The sequence below is a fragment of the Magnolia sinica genome, chromosome 10 (assembly GCF_029962835.1).
Source record: "Magnolia sinica isolate HGM2019 chromosome 10, MsV1, whole genome shotgun sequence".
NCBI lineage: Eukaryota > Viridiplantae > Streptophyta > Magnoliopsida > Magnoliales > Magnoliaceae > Magnolia > Magnolia sinica.
Genome location: NC_080582.1, coordinates 57,771,022 through 57,792,003, shown reverse-complemented (window position 1 = coordinate 57,792,003; position 20,982 = coordinate 57,771,022). Strand labels below are relative to the sequence as shown.

Here is a 20,982-nt window from a genome sequence, read left to right as displayed (position 1 = left end):
GACCTTATCAACAGGTTGGACGGCAAAAAAAAAAACATTACAGTGGGCCCCAGAAACTTTTAATGGTGGTCGTTCAATGACCACTTTTTCCTGTGGTGTGGTCCACCTAAGGTTTGCATCTGCTTCATTTTTTGGACCGTGCCCTAAAAGGAGTTGGCAAAAAGATGGATGGGATGGATGTACAACATTTCCCGAAAAGAGCGGCATTCATTGACTTTAGGTTTAACCCTCCAAAACTCCTTAGGAACACAAACCTCATTCTACTAAACCAAGTGGAACTTGTTTTTATTCTTGTAGGAGATTATGCGAGAATGGGTGCATGTATGAGAGTGTAAGAAAGATGTATGCAGTGTTTGTGCATTGTAATGGGTACTCCTGGGGGATACATTACCTTTGATGCATTAGGGTTCTATTAATAAAACTTGTATAGAGATTAATGTTAATGTCTCTTAATCCTTCTTTAACACATTTCCCTCCTTTCTTCCTCTTCTTCTCTCTACATAGACTTCAACATTGATACCAGAGCCAACATCACGTCATGTGTCCAAATCATGGAAGGAACGACATATGGAAAGGGCAACCTAGACCAGAGTGAAAGCCACCACAAGTGTAGAGGGCTACCTTGAAGGCTAAGTAAGAACCAACACAAGGTGGAAAAGGCTACCGAGAAATAGGCCAAAGCAAGTTTCACCATAGAGTGGGCCACCGTGGATGGAGGCTATGAATTGTCATGGTGTGTTGGGAACCCTAGTGTTTTAGGGGCCTACGTTAGTGTGTTCCATTACTCCTAGGGCTTTCAGCATAGTTATGCTCTTAACAAGTAGTATCAGAGATGTTTATCCAGAGCAAATGGAAGTTAGGATGCATTACAAGCTAAGGAGGAGCAATTGCAGATGAACCATCCCACGATGATTGAGAAGGTAGGAATCTGGTAGTAATGACCTCGCTTCTTCACTCCATGCAACCCAAAATTAGTTGTGGTTTATTGCTTTTGAAAATTGCAAGCAGATATGGAACATGGTTGCAAATATGTATTCCCAATCCAGCGATCTACTCGAGTTTAACAATTGCACTTTGAGATAATAAACATGCACCAAGAAGAGTCACCTCTTGAGGATTATTTTGCAGCACTACAACAGAGTGGGAAGAGTTAGATCACTATTAGCCCTTGCCTCCACTCCAAAGGAAATCAAGAAGCAAGTGGAAAAGATCAGGATTTCCAATTCCTTGTGGGTCTTCATTTAAACTTCAAGCTACAACGTGTGCACGTCCTACGCAAAGAATCATTGGCATCTCTAGAATCAATGAATATCAAGTGTGAGGCAAGTCATTGTGCTACCTCTGGTGTGAAAAGCTCTCTATTACTCTAGAGAGATTTGCTTTTGGTGTGGATCCAAAACTAGTGTAGCCAACAAATGAAAATCATTAACTGAACGCAATTGTGTCAAACCCTAGGACCAAATGAATATCAAGTGTGAGGCAAGTCATTGTGCTACCTCTGGTGTGAAAAGCTCTCTATTACTCTAGAGAGATTTGCTTTTGGTGTGGATCCAAAACTAGTGTAGCCAACAAATGAAAATCATTAACTGAACGCAATTGTGTCAAACCCTAGGACCAAATGAATATCAATGAATATCAAGTGTGAGGCAAGTCATTGTGCTACCTCTGGTGTGAAAAGCTCTCTATTACTCTAGACAGATTTGCTTTTGGTGTGGATCCAAAACTAGTGTAGCCAACAAATGAAAATCATTAACTGAACGCAATTGTGTCAAACCCTAGGACCAAATCATGCCCAAACACATTCAATCCAAACATAGAGATTCTTCCACTTGAAAAAAGAGGAAAAACAATGCAATGACCAGCAAGTAATCACAGCTCTCACCGGTTTTGATGGTGAGATTATACGCCCCACATGTGAAAACATGCAAACCCTAGTCCAAGGCTTGTATAAAAGATAAAAATCTCCCAAAAGCTGTTTGGGCCTTACATTAAGCATAAATTATAGGCTGGATGTTATAATCTCAGCCCTACACTCTTTATTCAAAGGAAAATTACTAAAAGCTGTTTGGGAGATGTTATATCTACTTAAGTGAGACATAAGCAAAAATAAATTAAAATTCATCCAAAAATAAACTACAATTTGTCCAAAAATAAACCAAAAATCGGAACTAATGGGAAATGCCACCAAAAGACTCTTTTGTGGATGCAAAAGTGTACCACAAGTGTTACAATCAAGGTGTCCCGTATCGGTATCGGTTGGCGTAACGGTGCCCTCCGAAACCGATACGGATACGGGGGCGTAACGGCGATACGGGGGCGTAACGGCTCGTAACGGCGCAAAATTTTTTTTTTGCCAAAAAAATATGGATTAAATCTGGAATATTCTAAGCATTCCAAATATGCATTCATTTATAAATTGGAACGTATTTATGGTGGTGTAACGGTCCACTCTTTGGTGAGAAGTTGTATCGGACCATCTGATTAATTTTTGAACCAGGTAACTTGAATTTGACTACAAAATTCATATATTTAATTTTCTAAATATCTAATTTATATACTTAACAACTTGATATCATTTCTCCCAATAGTTCTTTAAAAAAACGAAATTAAATTCAGGTAGATGGCGTTGCCAATTTGGGGCTGACTTGGAGGACCAATCTATGCTCCAAATCAGCCTCAAATTCATGCAATTTATTGCCATTATCCTACTTATGAATTGGTGGACATTTATTGGATAGTGAATCATGAAAAAAAATCAAAAGGCCCCATTTTAAAAAATAAAAGTCCACAAATTAACAATTAAAACTATTTAAACAAATTGATTTTGGCATTGTGAGTTAGCAATTGCAGTCCATAATTTAATTTCTAAATTTTAAGTTAATATATGTCTCGTGTACAATTTTTTAAGGCCCGAATTAGGCGGGACTCGGATTGTGAAGTGTAGCACACGTGTCAAAGTTTTTTGGGCCCCACCCGTGATGAATGTGTTATATCCACACCGTCCATCCATTTTGCCAAATAATTTTAGGGCACGAGCCCAAAAATGAGGCACATCCAAAGCTCAAGTGGACTGCACCATAAGAAACAATAATAATTAAACGTTCACCGTTAAAAATTTATTGGGGGCTACAAATGTCTTAAATCAAGCTAACATGTGTGTTTGCCCTTCATCCACATCAGTGTAACCCAATTAATAGGTTAGATTGAAAATAAACATTATAGTGGACCTTAAGAAATTTTTAATGGTGAGCATTCTATAACCACTGTTTCCTATGGTGTGGTCCACCTGAGATTTGGATATTCCTAATTTTTTGGATCCTGACCTAAAATGACGTGGCAAAATGGATGGATGACATGGATAAAATATATACATCATGGTGGGGCCCACTCAGGTCTGATCAAATTGGATGGAAAATAAACGTTACGGTGGGCCCTACGAATTGTTTAACGGTGAAAATCATTATCTCCGCTGCTATTTTTGGTGTGGTCCAGATGATTTTTGGATATAATTCAATTTTTTGGTAGTGCTCTAAAATGATATCTGAAAATAGATGAACGGTGTAGATATAATAAATACATCACTATGGAGCCCATGTAACTTTGATCTCCTTCGAACCGTTCATACAACTCGAAGCTCGAGGAGTGTCAGCGCTCGTCTTAGAGTGACACGTACCTACAGCAGCTGGTGCGTGGTACACCTGCAAATAAAAAAATAAAAATAAATAAAAAGGGAGCGAGAGGAAACCGAAAAGGAAAATGAAAAGAAAAAAAGAGGGAAAGAAGAGAGAAAAGAAAGAAGAGGGAAAGAGGGAAAGAAGAGAGAGAGAGAGAGAAGAACAAGAACAAGAACAAGAAGAAGGCCGCAGGCCAGCAACAGCAGCATGGCCGCAGCCGCAGCTGCCCGAGAAGAAGAAGAAAAGAAAGAAGAAGAAGAAGAAGAGGAAAGAGAAGAAGAAAAGAAAGGAAAAAGTTTTTTTTTTTTTTTTTTAAAGGCCCGTAATAGCCATTACGGGTCCGTAACGGCCGTTATGGCCCGTAACGACCGTTACGGTCACAGAATTCTGTAACGGCCGTTTTGACCCCGTATCGCGTAACGGTGTCAACCATTACTGTTACGTATCGGCTGATACGACCGTATCGTAACGAATACGGGACACCTTGGTTATAATGTATGGTCCATTGATGGGTCTGCAGATTTAGCAGATTATGGTAGATATTTAGCCCCTTTCGACGCTCTAATCCATCACAAAACTCGTCAGCAAGTACATCAGCCCGGTCCATCAACATTTGGTTGTCCTCGTCCATCAAAAAACCGCTCAAAGAGTATTTTCTATAAAAGGACAAGCTCGTCCTTCCACTAAGGATAAGGAAAAACTTTTTTGTACACATTGTGGAAGAAATATTCGTGAACGATGCTGGGACTTTACCCATTTGCATCCAAGCCAAAAAGCGCCACCAACAGCATTGCAATTGAGGGGGAGTAAAGCCCATAACATACCAATCATGAGCAGCTCCCCACCATCTACTAATGATCAAGCCAGTAATGATTTTCATCAACAATTAGCTAATCTTAAAGCCCTCAACCAGAACCTAAAGGAGCAACCAAGTATTCTGCTAATCATGCATTTCAATGCCTTTTTTATCCTTCCATGTCATGTATCATTGACTCAAATGCCACCAATTATATCACTGGTAAGGAAGATAAACTTCATTTCATATATGCTACTTTGAATTGAATAAAACTTACTGATGGATTCTTTTCGAAAGTCACAAATAAAGGAGCCTACATTTTCTCTCAATTGTTGATGTTACCTTCAGTTATACATGTTCCTTCTTTTCCATCTAATTTGTTTTCTTGTGAATGCTCTTACAACACAAATAAATTGTTGTGCCACATACTATCTCATTGGCGTTATTCAAGATCAAACTACCAAGAAGAGCCAAGAAGAGGATTAGTATTGGTCGTGAGGCTCATGAGTTGTATATGTTCAGTGTCGGAGACAACTCCACTGCTATAGTTTATGAGCATGGTTTGAGTAATAAAGAGCATGTTCATCTATGGCACGGATGCTTAGGTCATGTGCTTATAAACTCTCTTATATCATTATTTCTATCTAAATAAATTGCCGATGATAGAATGTGAAGTTTGATGGGGACATCATGCGCACGCCCCCCACCCTATGCACATATTCAAGGAGGGCCCCACTTTCGATCTGGATCGACGACAACATTTTTGGAGGGCCTCACAGTTAGGAGCTGTGCTATGGAGCATTGGAGTGGACCCGATCATTATATAGATTCTACTATCGGATCTCATAATCGTGGCCCACTACCTTAGATGATCAAGGATTTTGAGTTTTGACTATTCTCGTTATTAGAAACATCATAAACGGCTTTGATTACATAGATTAGTTATTATTTTCTTTACTTCAACTTTAAGTATTAGTATGCACAAATGGTGCAAGGGTAAAATTGTCTTTTGGGGTTTAGGGTTTTCTTATAAATAAGCAACCCCATGTCAGTATTCTCAATGAAGTTTATGAATAAAAATTCTGTGTTTTTCTTCTCCTCTATCTCTTTGGGTTGAAGAATCAAATTGGGTGTGAAACTCTCTCTTTCTTGAAGGGCTAACTACCGTGGTGCGAAGCCACAATCATCCCAAATCATCTCCACTTCTTTACACCCCACATCCATCATCTTCTACATCCTTCCTATTTTTAGATTCACCCTTTCTCGTACCCAAGTTCTCTTCTACAACAAATTTTCAGATTCTAACCCGTTAGAGGGGCTAAAACTTCGGCGGAGCACCAAGCACAAACTGTACATCAGATCGGCACGAAATTTGGCATGGATGCAGTCCTACCCTGGCCAATCCTAGCCTAGGAGTCGCTTTCCGACTTCGTAGGCACCACACACATGCGGACGAGTGGTCATGCACGTGCGCCCAGGGCCAACTGTTGTCCACGCACGTGGCTCATCTCAGGTTCTTTCCTCTATTTTCCTCCTCTTTAGCCTTAAATCCAAGTCCTTAACCCTAAAGAATCTCAAATCCCAATTATCCCTAATTTTGTAAACGCTAGATTTTCCCCCGAATTGAAACATGGTAAATCTCTTGAATTGGGGAACAATCCTTTGCAAGAATGGATGAATCTTACACTCCTTTGGACCTGTTTGGTTTATAATTTTAGTTGATCCAGCCCTAAACTTGTGTAGGCTTGGACCCCCATAGATTCCCCTTTTGAATATTTGATCATATGTAGGATGTGAAATTTTGTGATTGTTTAAAATTGGTATGATCTAAAGTTCGAACTCTTGCATGTCATATTTAACTTCATGTCCTGCATCAAAGTTAGTCAATTGTTAAAACATTATAGAGCCCCTTTTTCTCCAAGTAATTATAAAAGTCCAACCGTTTTTTATTGGAGTAAGCCTAATGTGTGTGGGCTTACCCCAATTGCTTCAATTTCTAGTCATAAATACTTTACTTCATTTATTGATGGTTGCACTAGATTTTCATGGATTTAGTTACTGAAAAGTAGGAATGAGGTTTCTTCTATTGCCAAAATGTTTCCTAAGATGGCACTTGCTCAGTTTGACACCAAAATAAACTTTTTCCAATCTAACAATGCCAAGGAATACCTATGTCTTGACTTTTAGAGTTATTTCTTTGAACATGGCATAGATTTCCAAAAAACAATTCCAAATGTGGCACTATTGAATGGAAATATCACCATCTTTTAGAATTAGCTGGACCAACTATGATAGAAATATTGGTTCCTAAATCTATTGGGATCAGTGTTCGAAGTATCAGTATCGCTACAAGTTTTGCTAGCCAAGGATACAGAATAATATCGTCGATAATCGGAAATGCGAGAAAATATTGGAGAAACAAGGGGGAAATGGTAGAATTTTTCAATGAAACTTCAGGAGATGCATTGACAACATTGATACAGAATACACATATTTGCATATTTAGGAATAAAAAATTTTAATAAACAAATTTTTGGCAACATCGATACATTGACAACATTTTCGAAATATTGTTGATATAGTGGCAATACAAGCGACACCTGAAATATACACAATCAAAAATATCAGCGATACATTAGCAATATCAATACATTAACAATACAAGCGATACCTAGAATTTACACAGTGGAAAATATTAGCGATATCGATACATTAGCGATACTTAGAAATACATCACCAATACCTAGAATTTCTGATACTAACTGTGTTATCGTTGTCGTTGCGTGTTATCGGTATCGTCGAGCTAGAGATACAAATAATATCGGGGATATTTCGATAATATCGGGGATACCTCAAACAATGATTGGTATGAGGCAGTGCTCATTGCCACCTACATGACAAATAAGACGCCCGCTCCCCTACTTGAAATAGTTATCCTCTAAAGATTTTGAATCCAAACCTCCACATGGCCGAAAAGTCAAGTTGACGTGTGATTCAGGTGGGCCACAACAAAGGAAACAATTTGGAGAGAGATGTCCACCCTTGATTTTTACAAGGCCCCCCATAATGATTATATGAAATCCACTCCAACCATTGGATGACACACCAAAATTTACACATGAGGCCCAAAAATCATATCCATCTGTGATTCAGTGGGCCATATAGGAAAGATGAAGTAATGCAATGTAATTATATAATGTTGGTGTGTGGGTGTGTTGTGTACACAATCCTTTTTGTGCTCCTCAAGAGTATGTAAAGGTGCTCTTTAGTAATATAACAAAAGTGTGTTGGGGTTTTGGTTCTCTAACAAACAAGTGACTCTTTCGAAAACTATACACTCTCTCCTCCTTCCTTCCTTCACTTTCTTCTCATTTCTTCTTCATTCTTCTTCCCAAATCTCTTAAACCAACTTGGTTTCAAAGCAAGGAACTTCGTGTTGACTAGTACTTTAGGATTCTGATAATATCAACAACCATACGGCTGACGTTAATTGTCATACGATCCGTACGGCTCCGTTTTGATCGGGAAGAACATAGTTTAATAGCTCTTGAATTTAGAAGAATAATGGTGGCTTTTGTGAGATTTTTAAAGCCCACTTAAGGTATGTTTTCCACTTTTTCTCCTCCAGCAGAAGAAAGCTAAATCTAGATTTTTCTTCAATTTCTCTCAAATCAGTAGCTATTTTCTTGGATTCTCCTCACATGTTGGATCGGATGTGTTGTGTTTGACTCCTTATGGAGTAGTTTATCGGAGTGGAAACGATTTGAGGATGTTGTGGACCAAGCAAAGGGCCAATTGTACCTTTTTTGGGTCCGTGGGGATCTAAACGTACACTGGAACTCACGATGTATCTGTTGATGGTTGAATGTCATGTGTAGGGTAGTGTTTGTGTCGAGTTTGAGCCTTTTGCGACTCTTGTTGTTGTATTGATTCTTCTTCACCGTTTCTGGACCCTCAAACAACATCTAGAATTACGATTATGTAGATTTTTTTATTGTTTATGTGTTGTGGTCCTCTCTCCGAGTTGTTTTTCTCTTAGGTTCTTGTGTGTGAACCCTTAAGGAGGACAGGATATCTTCAGGATCTGGTGTGGAACCTTCATAATCGCATCCCTTGTTAATCAAAACTGTAAAGCTTAACAGGAACAACTACTTGTAGTGGGCACAATCTGTAAAGTTGTTTTTAGGGGGGAAGAGATAGACTATCGTATATACTGGACGAAGCTCCAGATTCTCCAAATGCGAATTTCAAGTCTTGGACAAAGAAAACTACCAAATCATGGCTTGGCTACTTAATAGTATGGAACCAACTGTGAGTAATTCTGTTATGTTTCTAACCTTAGCTAAGAAGATATGGGATACTCTTCACAATATGTACTCAGAAGCTCAGAATATATCATGAATGTTCACATTTATCCCAGACATTATAAGGTTTCAACAAGACTCAAGATCCCTGAAGGAGTAATTATCTGCTCTTCGAGGTATGTGGGATGAGTTGGACCTCTATTATTCCGTTCCCTCTAATTATAAAACTAATTATGAACAGTATGGAAGCAACGTGAAGACATCGGAATTATGCAATTCCTTTCTGATATCAACCATGAGTATTGATAACGTTTAAATATTGCATATTTATCCTCTCAATTATATTAGCTTTCCTGGCATTTAGGTGTTAATTCGATATAATTATATATGTTTTCTACATGTGAGGTGATTTTTTATCTAAATATAAATGTACTTAAAAGGATAGATTAGAGCTCAAAAAAGAGATAAAATAGAAGAAGCTTAAGAATTGGATATTTGGAGGACAATAATGAAGAATTCACATGCCAAAGATCCAAGAAAACAAAAGACAAATGATAGAAAAAAGACTGCAAAATCACAAAGTGCATTAACAGAAATAACATATTGTTCGGTCCCACCTGAGGTTGGTTCAGTCCGACCGAATGTGCACAGAACAGTCCAGCGAGAAACAATGATTTTCAAATATAATTCAACTCAACACTTAGGTCCAACCAAAGCCCGGTTCGGTGCCACCGAAGGAGAGTTCAGTGCGACCTAAGGGAGACAAAAACTTCAAATAAATATTGAAGAAATTCGTCCGCAACTGAGAAACTAATTCGGTGCGGCCAAAGTGATGTTCGGAGTGACCGAAGTGTGCCAAAAGCGCGTAAATTTGAATTCAGTTTCGAGTCGGTGCGAATTTTCTATAGTTAAATGAGTGTTTTAGGATTTCCAAAACACGAATTAGGGCTTGGGAGAAAGACCTAGGGGTGGTAGAGCTCCACAGAGCCGTCCTTCTTCTTTGATCCCTCAAATCTAGTTTGCCTTTTTAGTCTTGTTTTTCTTTCTAAGATGTTAGCCATGGTAAACTAATCTCTTAGCAAAGGTTAAGGGATGAAGCTTGTAGTTTAATTACATTATTTAGTTTATTTGATTCAATATCATTGGTTTGAGTGATGATAATAGATTGAAATATATTTGGATTTACTTTAAAGTCTTTGAGTTGTTTATTTCTTGATTTGTTGTGCGCTACAAGTACAATGAATACTCTAATTTAACAATTGTTTAGCTTGAATTGGAGAATGTTTCAATCTGTATAATTGATTGATCTATTGTTGCCTAAGGGTGCTTTAAACGCTTTTGATTCCCTGTAATTAAGATCTGAGTGCTTCATGAGAGAATCATTCAATTGAATTCATATTCATATTGGTGTTGATGATTGGTTTAACCAAATTATTTTCCGATTTGATAAGATAGGACTTCGATTCCAATTGAGTTATATATTGAACTAGTAAATTGAATATTATGATTTCTATGAGTGGATTCCTGAATCCTTGATCTTTTATTTATTTGTTTTAAAACCCTTCTACCTAATCTTTGGATTGAAAACCCAAATGATGTCTTTTTTAACATCTCCTGAAGTTTCATTAAAAAATTCAACCAATTTCCCAATGTTCCTTAAAAACAATGAAACATTACACAATACATCTAATATTTCCCATGCAATAACTGATATATTTATGTATCCCAAGGGTTTGATACATCCGTTGATACCGATACAGAAAGCATTGCCTACCAATCCTGAAAATACCTTTCCCACCCGAGACAGAAGGATTAGGGGAAAGGTCTGAAATGAACAGTGTGACCCACTCTTTCCAGAGATTAGCTTTCCTTCACCTAAGTCCATCCCTAATCACGACAGATATCCTCTGCCAACCAAGTTGTCACGGGTGTCATTCTCCTTCTCCACCTCTATCCTACATCGAAGAATCCCACTTCCACTTCACCAGGATCCCACTTCCACTTCCACTCTGCCACTCTACCAATGTCATTCTAAGTCTACACCTGTCCTATCATCTCCAAATTTCCTTCAGGTTATTTGTTTTATGCATTGAGAAATGAAATAGCAAGTACCATAAAAAGACTGACACTTTTTAGCTAGCTTGCACCAAGAATTTGGTTCCCTTGCTCTTCATTTTTTATGCTTTTCTTTCTCCTTTTTCTCACCTTAAGAATGAACAATTTTCATAACCTAAGCCGATGCATTATAAACTATAAAATTTTATGATCTACAATGATACCCTGATTTCCCACAAATAAAAATATAAATTAAAAAAAATCTCTAGCTTAGGTGGTGATTTTCCATGCTTGTTTAAGATCAAAGAGTGGAAAGATAGAACCAAGGTATTCCATAACAGTAATGGTGGCCATAACAGCCACCACCATTACGATATAATATAGGGTGCAATGGCCATTACGGGGGCTGTAACAGCCGTTATGGTCTCTCTTATTTTATTTTTAAAAAAAAATCCGAAAAACATGTATCGGCCTCATAATGGACCGTTATGGGGCCATTACGACCTTTACAGGGGGTGTAACAGGCTGTTACAGAGATTGTAACAGCCTTTACGGATTTTTTTTTTGTAATGGGCATTACGGCCTTTACGACCCCATAACATGTAACAGTTGCAACCGTTGCCTTTATGTAACGGCATTTACAGCACACAATGGATAGAACCAACACCAGACTTAGAGATATAAAGCAAAGGCTCCTATTAGATTTTTATAAGATCCAACTAAGTAGATAATCAATCCATGAGTCAAACAAACTTAACCATGCTAAATTTAAATTGGATGCTCAAGTGTTCTACTTCTGAACTATCCCATAAAATAATCCTGGAAAACGACCCAAACAAGTCATCATGTAAAGTCAACCCAGTCAACTTTAGCTTTGCCATCCGATATAATGGGTGCCAATCCAAGTTTGCAGAATCTTTTTTGAATTAGTGATAGTTGGAATTAGTTTATGAGGAAACAAATTTTAAAATAAAATGCACATATTAACCACCTAAATTGCTCATTAGACCTCCACTCACCAACAGAAACTTGACAACAGCACGGCGCACAACAAACAATAAAATCACCACTATCAGCTCTTATTGAACTTGCCAAGCCAAACTTGTGAGTTGAACCAGTTGATTCAGCTCAAAGAATCAAAGATATAATCACCACTTTAAACTCAAGAAAAAATATGAACCTAAGTCAATCGAACTCAAGAAAGAAGATGGTCACTCACCAAGAGTAAAACAAAATCAACAAAGTCAAATGAGTTGGGGGGGGTGACTTCTTTTTTAATTCTTCCAAAGAAAATAAAATGTTTTATTCTTGTCTCCTTCTCGTTGGTGAGCTGGTAAAGACAGTGTAGTGGGTGTGAGTGATCCAGGGTTCAATCCCTGGTATTGTTACCTTTCAAAAAAAAAAAAAAAAGTAAATTTCTTAGTTGCAAGGAAACGGCTATGTACAATGGAGATGCATTTCCCAAGATCAAAACGAAAACAAGATATGATCTTCTTTTCCAAATAAAATTGGGAATCAAATAAACCTACCAAGAAGTGATCATTTCCCTTGTAGGAAGCACACCCAGCAGTATGATTGTACAGCAACATGTCTAATTTGAGAACTGATCATCTACAAGCAAGGTGCCACAAGTTGCGGTACCATACTACCTTTCTTTTCTTTTTTGAGAGGTAACGCTACCAGGGTTTGAACCCTGGATTACTCACACACTATCATTTCCATCAACATGCTGCTTGTGTAGGACATCACTACCATGAAAACAGTAGGCCCCAAGATGAGATCACTTGGCACAAAATCAGGCCGGTCCACTCAATTGGAATCGATGGACAATCAACAATCTAACTCAATATACAGGTGTGTATCCACCTAGAGAGCGAATCAGCCTGATTTTCGAGAAGAGTGATCTTCATGTTGGGGCCTACCACCTTCATGGTACTGCTTCCTACACAAGTGGAGCCTACCACCTTCATGGTACTGTTTCCTACACAAGTGGCATGTTGGTGGTAGGGATGGTATGGCACCATTTTGGTGCCACTGCTTGAATGTGATGAGTTCTCTTCCCATTTATATGGGACAGTTTATTATAATATTACTTTTGTTTTCTTTAATTTACCAAAAGTCATATGTGATGCCCATCAAACTAAGACTGAGACAAAAGGATAAGAGACAACACTGGATAGAAAAACAGGAAAAGTTAGAGATGGCCAAAAATTGTTGTTTCTAAAAATACCCAAGAAAGAAGAAAAGAGTGTTTCTTGCCATTCATTTTTCTTTTGCCACTTGATGCAATTGTTCCCTTCCAATAGCTGGGAACTGAGCATCATTGTGAGGCAGTTCTCTTAACTATTACTGTGGTCAGGTTTGTCGTTTTTATGTAAGAAGAAGAAAACTAGTCATTTTGCCAATTAGTCACTCACCATCACTCACAAGTCACAGCATGTAGCCATCAAGATCCATGTATGTATGTATCTCCCTTGGTTTTTATATTAGGATGGTGAAATGTTTGGAAAAAAAAAAAGTCTCACTTGATCTTTAGTATTAGTGTTCCACTTAATATCTGATCAAAACATGCAAAAAAAAAAAAAATGTCATTACATTATAAACCATGAAATTGACATAGTTTTTATGATGAATCATGTCTGTCATGTACCTGGAAAATCCACAGGGCATTCATAGAGCGCACACAAACTCAAAAATTGAAGAGCATTCATGTCCCAAGATGGACCACCAAGCTTAAGCTAGCAAGTCACCTATGATTCAAAAGGCACGAAATGTTAATCAACATCACAAACTAAAGATTAGCGTGGCACGAAGGCATTGAAGCATAAGCCTAGTAAGAACAAAAGAATGGAAGGGATCTCAAAAGTGAAATTTATGACAAAATCAACCAATGTTGAGCACACCTTTTTCCTTTGCAAGAAACAATTTGGAGAAAAGGGATAAATCATTTATTTATGACGGATAAAATTTACATAGAAACAATTTGGAGAAAATGGGTGATTTGCAAAAGGGCCAGAGTAAAGGAATGAAAGAGCTGCAATAAAGTTTGCAAATTAAAGCCCTCTTCAGTTACGATTGATCAATCGACTAGCATAATTGATTAATTCTGTGTGATTCCTGATTCAGTGTCTTATATCTGAAGTGGAAATTCCTGATATTCAAAGCCTGGGAGGAAAGAGAGGGGGGGGGGAGGGATAATGGCAGAAGAAGGCCAGAGAAGCAGCGGAGGTCATGCAACAGAATCTTGGAAGCATCGGGGAAGGCTGAGTGTTCAGTTTGTGCGTGATGAGAGCTTATCGAATAAATGGCGTTGCATTCGCAAGATGGTAGTAGTCTTCTGTTGAGAATGAGGAAGATATGCCTGCATTTGTTTATATATTTAGAGGACAGGAAGAGATTAAAATAAAGGAATTGGAACAAGCAAAATGAAAATAATAATAAGGAAGAAGAAAGGGAGGAGCAGTCCAGAATCTAACATCATCAGTCAATTACGAGAAAAACAGAAAAGAGCAGAGAATTAGTGCTCCATTGAGGAGAGGAGAGATCGGCTTTTGAGGAAAATGAGGTGGAAAAGGGGACCCAACAGAAATTTTATCTTGGAATGTGAGGAGTCTGAGCTGCCCCATGAAGAGAACCCAAGGGAAGCAGATATACATCAGTCTGAAAGCACATTGGTAACTTTCCAAGAGACGGATACAATTCAGTGGCTTGGTTATGCTAGTGTGAGGGTGTCGTATGTATGATTGAGCAGCCTTGAATGGGGTGGGGGCATTGGGAGGAGTTGTGGTAATATGGAACTCAGATGATTAGGTCAAGGGTGGATTGTTGAGTCAGTTTACTCCCAGTGAAAATTTTATCTTGGAACACAAGGGGTCTGGGCTGCCCATGAAGAGAGCCCAAGTGAAGCAGGCATTATGCATTAGTGCAAAAGCAAAAGTGGTAACTTTCCAGGAGACAAAGATTCAATTCATGGACAGTGGCTTGGTTACTCTAGTGTGAGGATGCTGTAATTGTGAGTGGTAGCATTAGATGCAGTGGGAGCAGTGGGAGGAATTGTTGTAATGTGGAACCCGGACGATTTAGTGACGGTAGATTGTCGACTCAGTTCACTTTCTGTTTTGGTTGTGCTCAGAGAAGGGAATGGCGGAGGCAATTGGATTTTTTACCAGAATGATCTAAACTAAAGGCAGATCTCTTGGGTAGAGCTAGATTTTGTGCATGCCAAATGGGTTCTCCACGGTGTGTGGGCAGCGACTTTACTGTCACCATAATTTCATTAGAGAAAATGGGCGGATCCAGAATCAAAATGATGCAGCCTGATCTGGGCCCACGATCCATGAGTCATGCCCAAGCCCATTAAGTTCAAGCCCAACAGTTGGCCCATTAATAAGGAGGCCCAAGCCTCCTATTTAGGTAGGTAGGTAGCGAAATCAACCAGTTAGCTATGAATAATCCATTATTCATAGCCCTTTTGTTTATTTTCCATATTTGTAATAAGTCATTGATTGTCAATGATATTATGAATTTTCCTTATATGTATGTTTCAAAGTTTATATAAGGGCCTGAGATGAGTAGCGTCTAGGCACCTTTGAATTGAATGAAAATTTCTACCTTGCTTCTTTCTACTTGGTGTGTGGTTCTCGTGTTTAGATTGAAGGTGCCTACGCTTGGGCGGATCCTTCCCATCAACCAGCTGCACCACAAAAGCAGTATACACGGCTTTATTGACTGGATAAATAGTCACGGATTTATTGATTTACTTCTGGGAAGGGTGAAATACACGTGGACCAATAATGAGTTTGATCTGGTGTTTAACCATATTAGACAGATTCCTCATATCATCAGAGTGGGAGGAAATGTGTTTATGTGTAGTTCAAAGACTCACTTGGTCTGTGTCAGACCATTGTCCTATCACTCTAGAATCTATTCCGAGTTATGGGTCCACCACAGTTTGAGCTTATGTGATGAAAGAGGGGTTTGAATCCATGGTGAAATTACGGGGCTGGGATACCGATACTTTGAACATTGCTTGATCCAAAACTTTTGTGGCCCACTGAGGGTTTTTAATGGTCTATCTGCTTCATTTTTGGGACCATGCCCTAAAATAAACTGGAAAAACATATGGACAGTATGGATATACAATGCATGCATTGATGAGGGCCCTACAGTCACGGTCCAACCCACATAGCTAGTTCCGTGGTTGCAGCCAAGTTGCACTCCTTATTTTGAGGGACGTGACTTAGCTGCGACCCTAAACCAATGATGTGGATGGGACCTTGACCATGGGGCCCACCTCAATGTATGCATTACATATCTACGTCGTTGATCCATTTTACCAGTTCATTTTATAGCGTTGACCCCAAAATGAGGTGGATCTAAATCTCAGGTGGACCACACCACAAGAAACATTGAGGATTGAATGTCCACTATCGAAACATTCGTGGGGCCACTAAAGTTTTGGCTGAGGCTAATATTTTGGTGATTTAGTTCATCCCAACAGGAATGACCTTATGAACGGTATGGATGGCATATAAACATCACGGTGGACCCAAGGAGGCTTCGACAGCCCTACCCACTTTTTCTTGTCTTGCGGCCTACTTGAGTTTTGGATATGCCTCATTTTTGGGCTCATAACCTAACATGATTTGGCAAAAATGATAGACGGCGTGGATTTCTCACAGACATCACAGTGGGCCCCACCTAACTTCCGAGCACAGCTGTCGCAAGCAATTCATGTCCGATAATAAAAAGGGACTCGAATTCAGTAGTGATACAGTCGGTGCCCACCTCCGTACTTATCCACTCTGTCCATCCATTTTATGAACTCATATTAGGGCATGATCCCAAAAATGAGGGATATCCAAATCTCAAGTGGATCACACCATAGGAAACAGTGGTGATTGAACGCCTATCATTAAAAACCTCTTGGGGGCGACAAAAGTTTTGGATCAAGCTACTATTTGTGGTTTCCATTCATCCATATCAATGTGACCTAATCAACAGGTTGGATGGCAAACAAACAGTACAGTAAGCCGTAATTACTTTTAATGGTGGCCGTTTAATCACCATTGTTTCCGTGGTGTGGTCCACCTGAGATTTGGATCTACCTCATTTTTAAGCTCATGCTCTAAAATGATCTCGCAAAGTGGAAGGCCGGAGTGGATAAAACACATACATCAAGGTGGGGACCACAAATTAATGGTTCTAATTTAATGAAAATACAACCACATGTGCATAGGACCATCAATGCATCAAGAGTGGTTTGTCGCTCGAAGGCTAGATGGGATGGTTAGTTGGATGGATGGATGGATAGATGGGATGGATGGGATGGTTGGATGGATGGATGGATGACGTTTGGATGATTGGATGGGATGGTTGGATGGATGTTTAGATGCATGGATGGATGGGTGGATGGTTTGTTGGATGAATGGATTGATGAGATGGTTGGATGTTTGGATGGATGGTTGGTTGATTGGATGAACGGATGGATGGAATGGTTGGATGGATGGATGGGACGGTTGGATGGGTGGATGGTTTGATGAATAATCGGATGGAAGGTTAGATGGGATGGATGAATGGATGGTTGGTTGGATCATCATGCATGTGTATTGTGTTTATAAATTATATGCATATTTATACATGGATGTATAATGTATGAATGCATCATACATGTTTGTTTGCTTGTTAATTGATTTAATGAGATTTAAGTAATTGTTGTGTTACTATTGGACTGATTTCTTATAGACATTACATACCTTTAGGCCCCCATTAAATGAAACTTATTATGTATATATTATTTTTTCAATTTTTTATTCCTAAATGTGCAAATATATGTATTCTAGCATCTCATGAAGTTTGATTGAAAAAAATCCACCATTCTCCCCATTTTTCCCTAATGTTTCCTCGCATTTCCGGTTATCGATGATAATGATATTGTTTCCGTATCTCCGACCAGCGAAACTTGTAGCGTTATCGGATACTTCTTCCAAGGGGGAGTTAATGCAGGGGCATTTTCACACTGGGCTCGAGTGGAGTCGCCTGTGGGATGCTAGGACACACTCGGGCTAGGTGACCCATGCAATTTGGGGCCCACAAGGGAGGTATCGTGTTCGAGACTCCGTACCAGGGGTGATTAACGCGCATTTCACACCAGGCTCGATGGGGTAGCCTGTGGGATGTGGGGACACACTCGGGGTGGGCGGACCATGTGATTTGGGGCCCACGAAGGGAGTTTGGCCGAGGTCTTAACCCATAAGATGTGGGGTCTGGGCTATGAGATAAATGGATTAATTCGTCATACTCTAACAGTTCGAGCTTTTAGAGCAATTGGTTAATTGTCCTGCATCAGGAGTGTGAAGAACCAGCCAGCCAGGATATTCATAAATCATAATGGCCAGTGGTTGAGTAGGAGTGCCAAAGCACACGGCCCACCCCAAATATACATGAATAATTTTCACACAAGGGTCTCAAAAGCCATGAGGAGACCACAACATGGAGTGAACCAGAGCTATTTGAAAATATGAGGCATTGTTTTATATGATGATTTACGTACCACAAACACATCCACTGTATACAACATTCAACAAACAATGGTCAATCAACAATCATTCCTGCTATGAATATTGTGACGTGTCCTCCTCAAGCCAACTAAAGCAAACGAAACACAACAGATGTCTCCTCTCCTTTATTAATGAGGGAAGACGTGGAGCTTAGTCTAGCGATGATGACTCCTCTGACAACTCCGACAAGTATTCTCCCACCTTTGCCTCCTCGCTAGCTAGCTCAAGTCATCTACTTATGGAGCCAGGTGCCATCCCCTCTCTCCCTAGTTGTGTGAAGTCCCCAAAGTATGTGGAATCCTTCAATGTTATGGCATGTGAGAACTCTTGCTTTCTCACATGTGATATTAACCTCGCCTCCCCTTTTCATTCGGACTCATTTCATACTCCGCCCTCGTCCTCCTTTCCTTCCCATTTCAAGTCCACTTGGGTCGAGAGGGATTTATCAATGGGTGGTACCGTTTTGGGTGGTGATGTTCCTCTAGCCATGGTTCCTTTCTCTCCTCATTCACCTATCTATCCTTCCTGGGCTAGGGTCCAAGAGGTCTGGGATGCCTCCTTAGAGTGTCATTCAGGTTTTCCCCATGATAGGGTAAAGGACTCCTTAGACGTTCCTCCTATTCGGTTTGTCTGTGTGGAGGATGCTCATATCAGTCCCACGAATCACCATGATCCAATTCTTTCCCTTGATAGTGTGGAAGGCCCGGTTGCTGCTGTTGGGAGCAAAAGATGGATCAAGCATCATGGTGTTGTTCCAACTTATGGTCCAAAAAGGTACTAGTCTACCATCCAGAAATGTGTGTAGGTGATCTTCGAAGTCTACCAAGGGATGTAGGGAAATAATTAATTTGGGGGGAAATCCAGAAGGGTCCTTGGATGTCACTCCTCAACGTGAGAAGAGGGGCAGAGGAGTCAGAGTGATAGCCCAATGAAGATTTTCTCCTGGAATGTGCATGGGCTTGGCTATCCCCAAAAGCAACCTTAGGTCTAGTCGATCAATAAGCAGTCTAAGGCTAGTATTATTGGTCTAGTCGATCAATAAGCAGTCTAAGGCTAGTATTATGGTCCTTCAAGAGACCAAGCTTCAAGTAATAAAGTATCATTCAGTCTCTGTGAGGTCATAAGGTTGTTGATTGTGTAGCCCTTGATTCGATAGGGGTTGCGGGAGGTATTGTGGTGATGTGGAATCCAAGTCTCTCACATAAAGAAGATAGTTGGGTGGGGATTTTAATGTTATCGAATTTGTGCATGAGAAACTCCATGAGGATCGGGTATTTGCTGATATGAGAGGATTTGTTGATTGGGTCCTTAGTCATAATCCGGTAAACATCCAAGTCTAATAACCAAGAATCTCCAGTCTATGTCCCTATTGGACAGATTTCTTATGTCTCCTAATTGGATTCTAAAATTCCCTCACCCACCAAAGGGGTCTCCCTAAGCCTGTGTTAGATCATTGCCCCCAAGGTGTACCAAATCGATTACATATCGGCCGTACATAACGGTAACGGCAATTACCGTCACGCAATATGGGGTTGAAACGGTGGGGTTCAGTTTTTAATTAAAAAAACAACAACCAAAACGGCCATTACAGGGCTATAACGGCCATTACAAGGCATAACAGTCATTACGGTCCCCATAAAAGTCATCACGTACAGTAACCCTAAAAGAAAATTGGGGGGGGGGGAACATATTTGGTTTTCTACTTCTCCCTCTTTTTCTATTGTTGTTGCAGCTTCTTCATTCTTCTTTCTTCCCACTCCCCAAAACGTTCTCAAAACATGACCATATAATCCTACGTGTGGCATTGATCAAAAATAATTATGCTCATGTAGGCCACCAATTAATCGTATCAGCTTGACTTTTAATACATGGCATCTACATGATGAGGATCGCCTAACCAACGATTTGGATCTTTCTCACTCATTTCTTTGTTCGCACATGTGAGGCGAGTATAAATGTAAAAGTTCACTGCAGCGAGTCCATTTGAGCGTCTTTGGCTTCCTGGATCGTGGCAAAAATCCCTTCCAAGGTACGTTATTTCCTTCTCTAAGATCTCCTCCTCTACCGATCGATCATGTTTCGCGAATGGCTTCATGGTAATTTCGCAATATATCATACCTTTTTCTTGAAACAAAAGAAGCTAAGCGATTACATGGTGTTCATCTATTTGATTTCTGTTTCTCTTTCGAAAATTTGATTCGTTGGGATGCATTAAGATGCACAAGCAAATCCAATCACAAACACTAGCACGAACAACAATGATCTTTCCTGGTATAATTGTGATTGTGTTCTCTTCAAGCCCTACTTGAAATTTACCAATCGTTATTTGGAAGCCCATATTGTCAATTCAAATGCTAAGGAAATTGCAATTTGGTTTTTTTCCACTTTATTGGACTAGTAATCACAGTTCAATTTGATGGTGCATCCAAATGCAGGATCAGATCGTCAGAAGGGATTCGATACTGAGATTTGATATTGAAAGAGATTTATGATGCCTTTGGATGCTCAATTGAATCGAATTGAAATGGTCTAATTCGTTATCGAATGGATGGCCAAAGCGAAATCCCTCGAAAAAAAATTAAGTTTGCGGTTAG

At 39.6% G+C, this 20,982-nt stretch overlaps 1 protein-coding gene across 3 annotated transcripts in view; it reads right to left on the bottom strand.

Moving 5' to 3' along the window:
* The window catches only part of LOC131216859 (vacuolar protein sorting-associated protein 26A-like), a 76,218-nt gene that overhangs the window by 48,098 nt on the left and 7,138 nt on the right, over positions 1 to 20,982 (bottom strand). Inside the window, exons 2-3 of one of the 3 annotated variants that reach the window (XM_058211450.1) lie at positions 13,480 to 13,579; positions 9,392 to 9,527 (exon numbers count right to left, since the gene is read on the bottom strand). The exons of 1 other annotated variant lie outside the window; for it this stretch is intronic. The gene's annotated coding sequence lies outside the window, so the exon portion shown is untranslated. The remainder of the gene's footprint in view (positions 1 to 9,391; positions 9,528 to 13,479; positions 13,580 to 20,982) is intronic. One more of the 3 variants, XM_058211449.1, reaches the window with a different exon arrangement.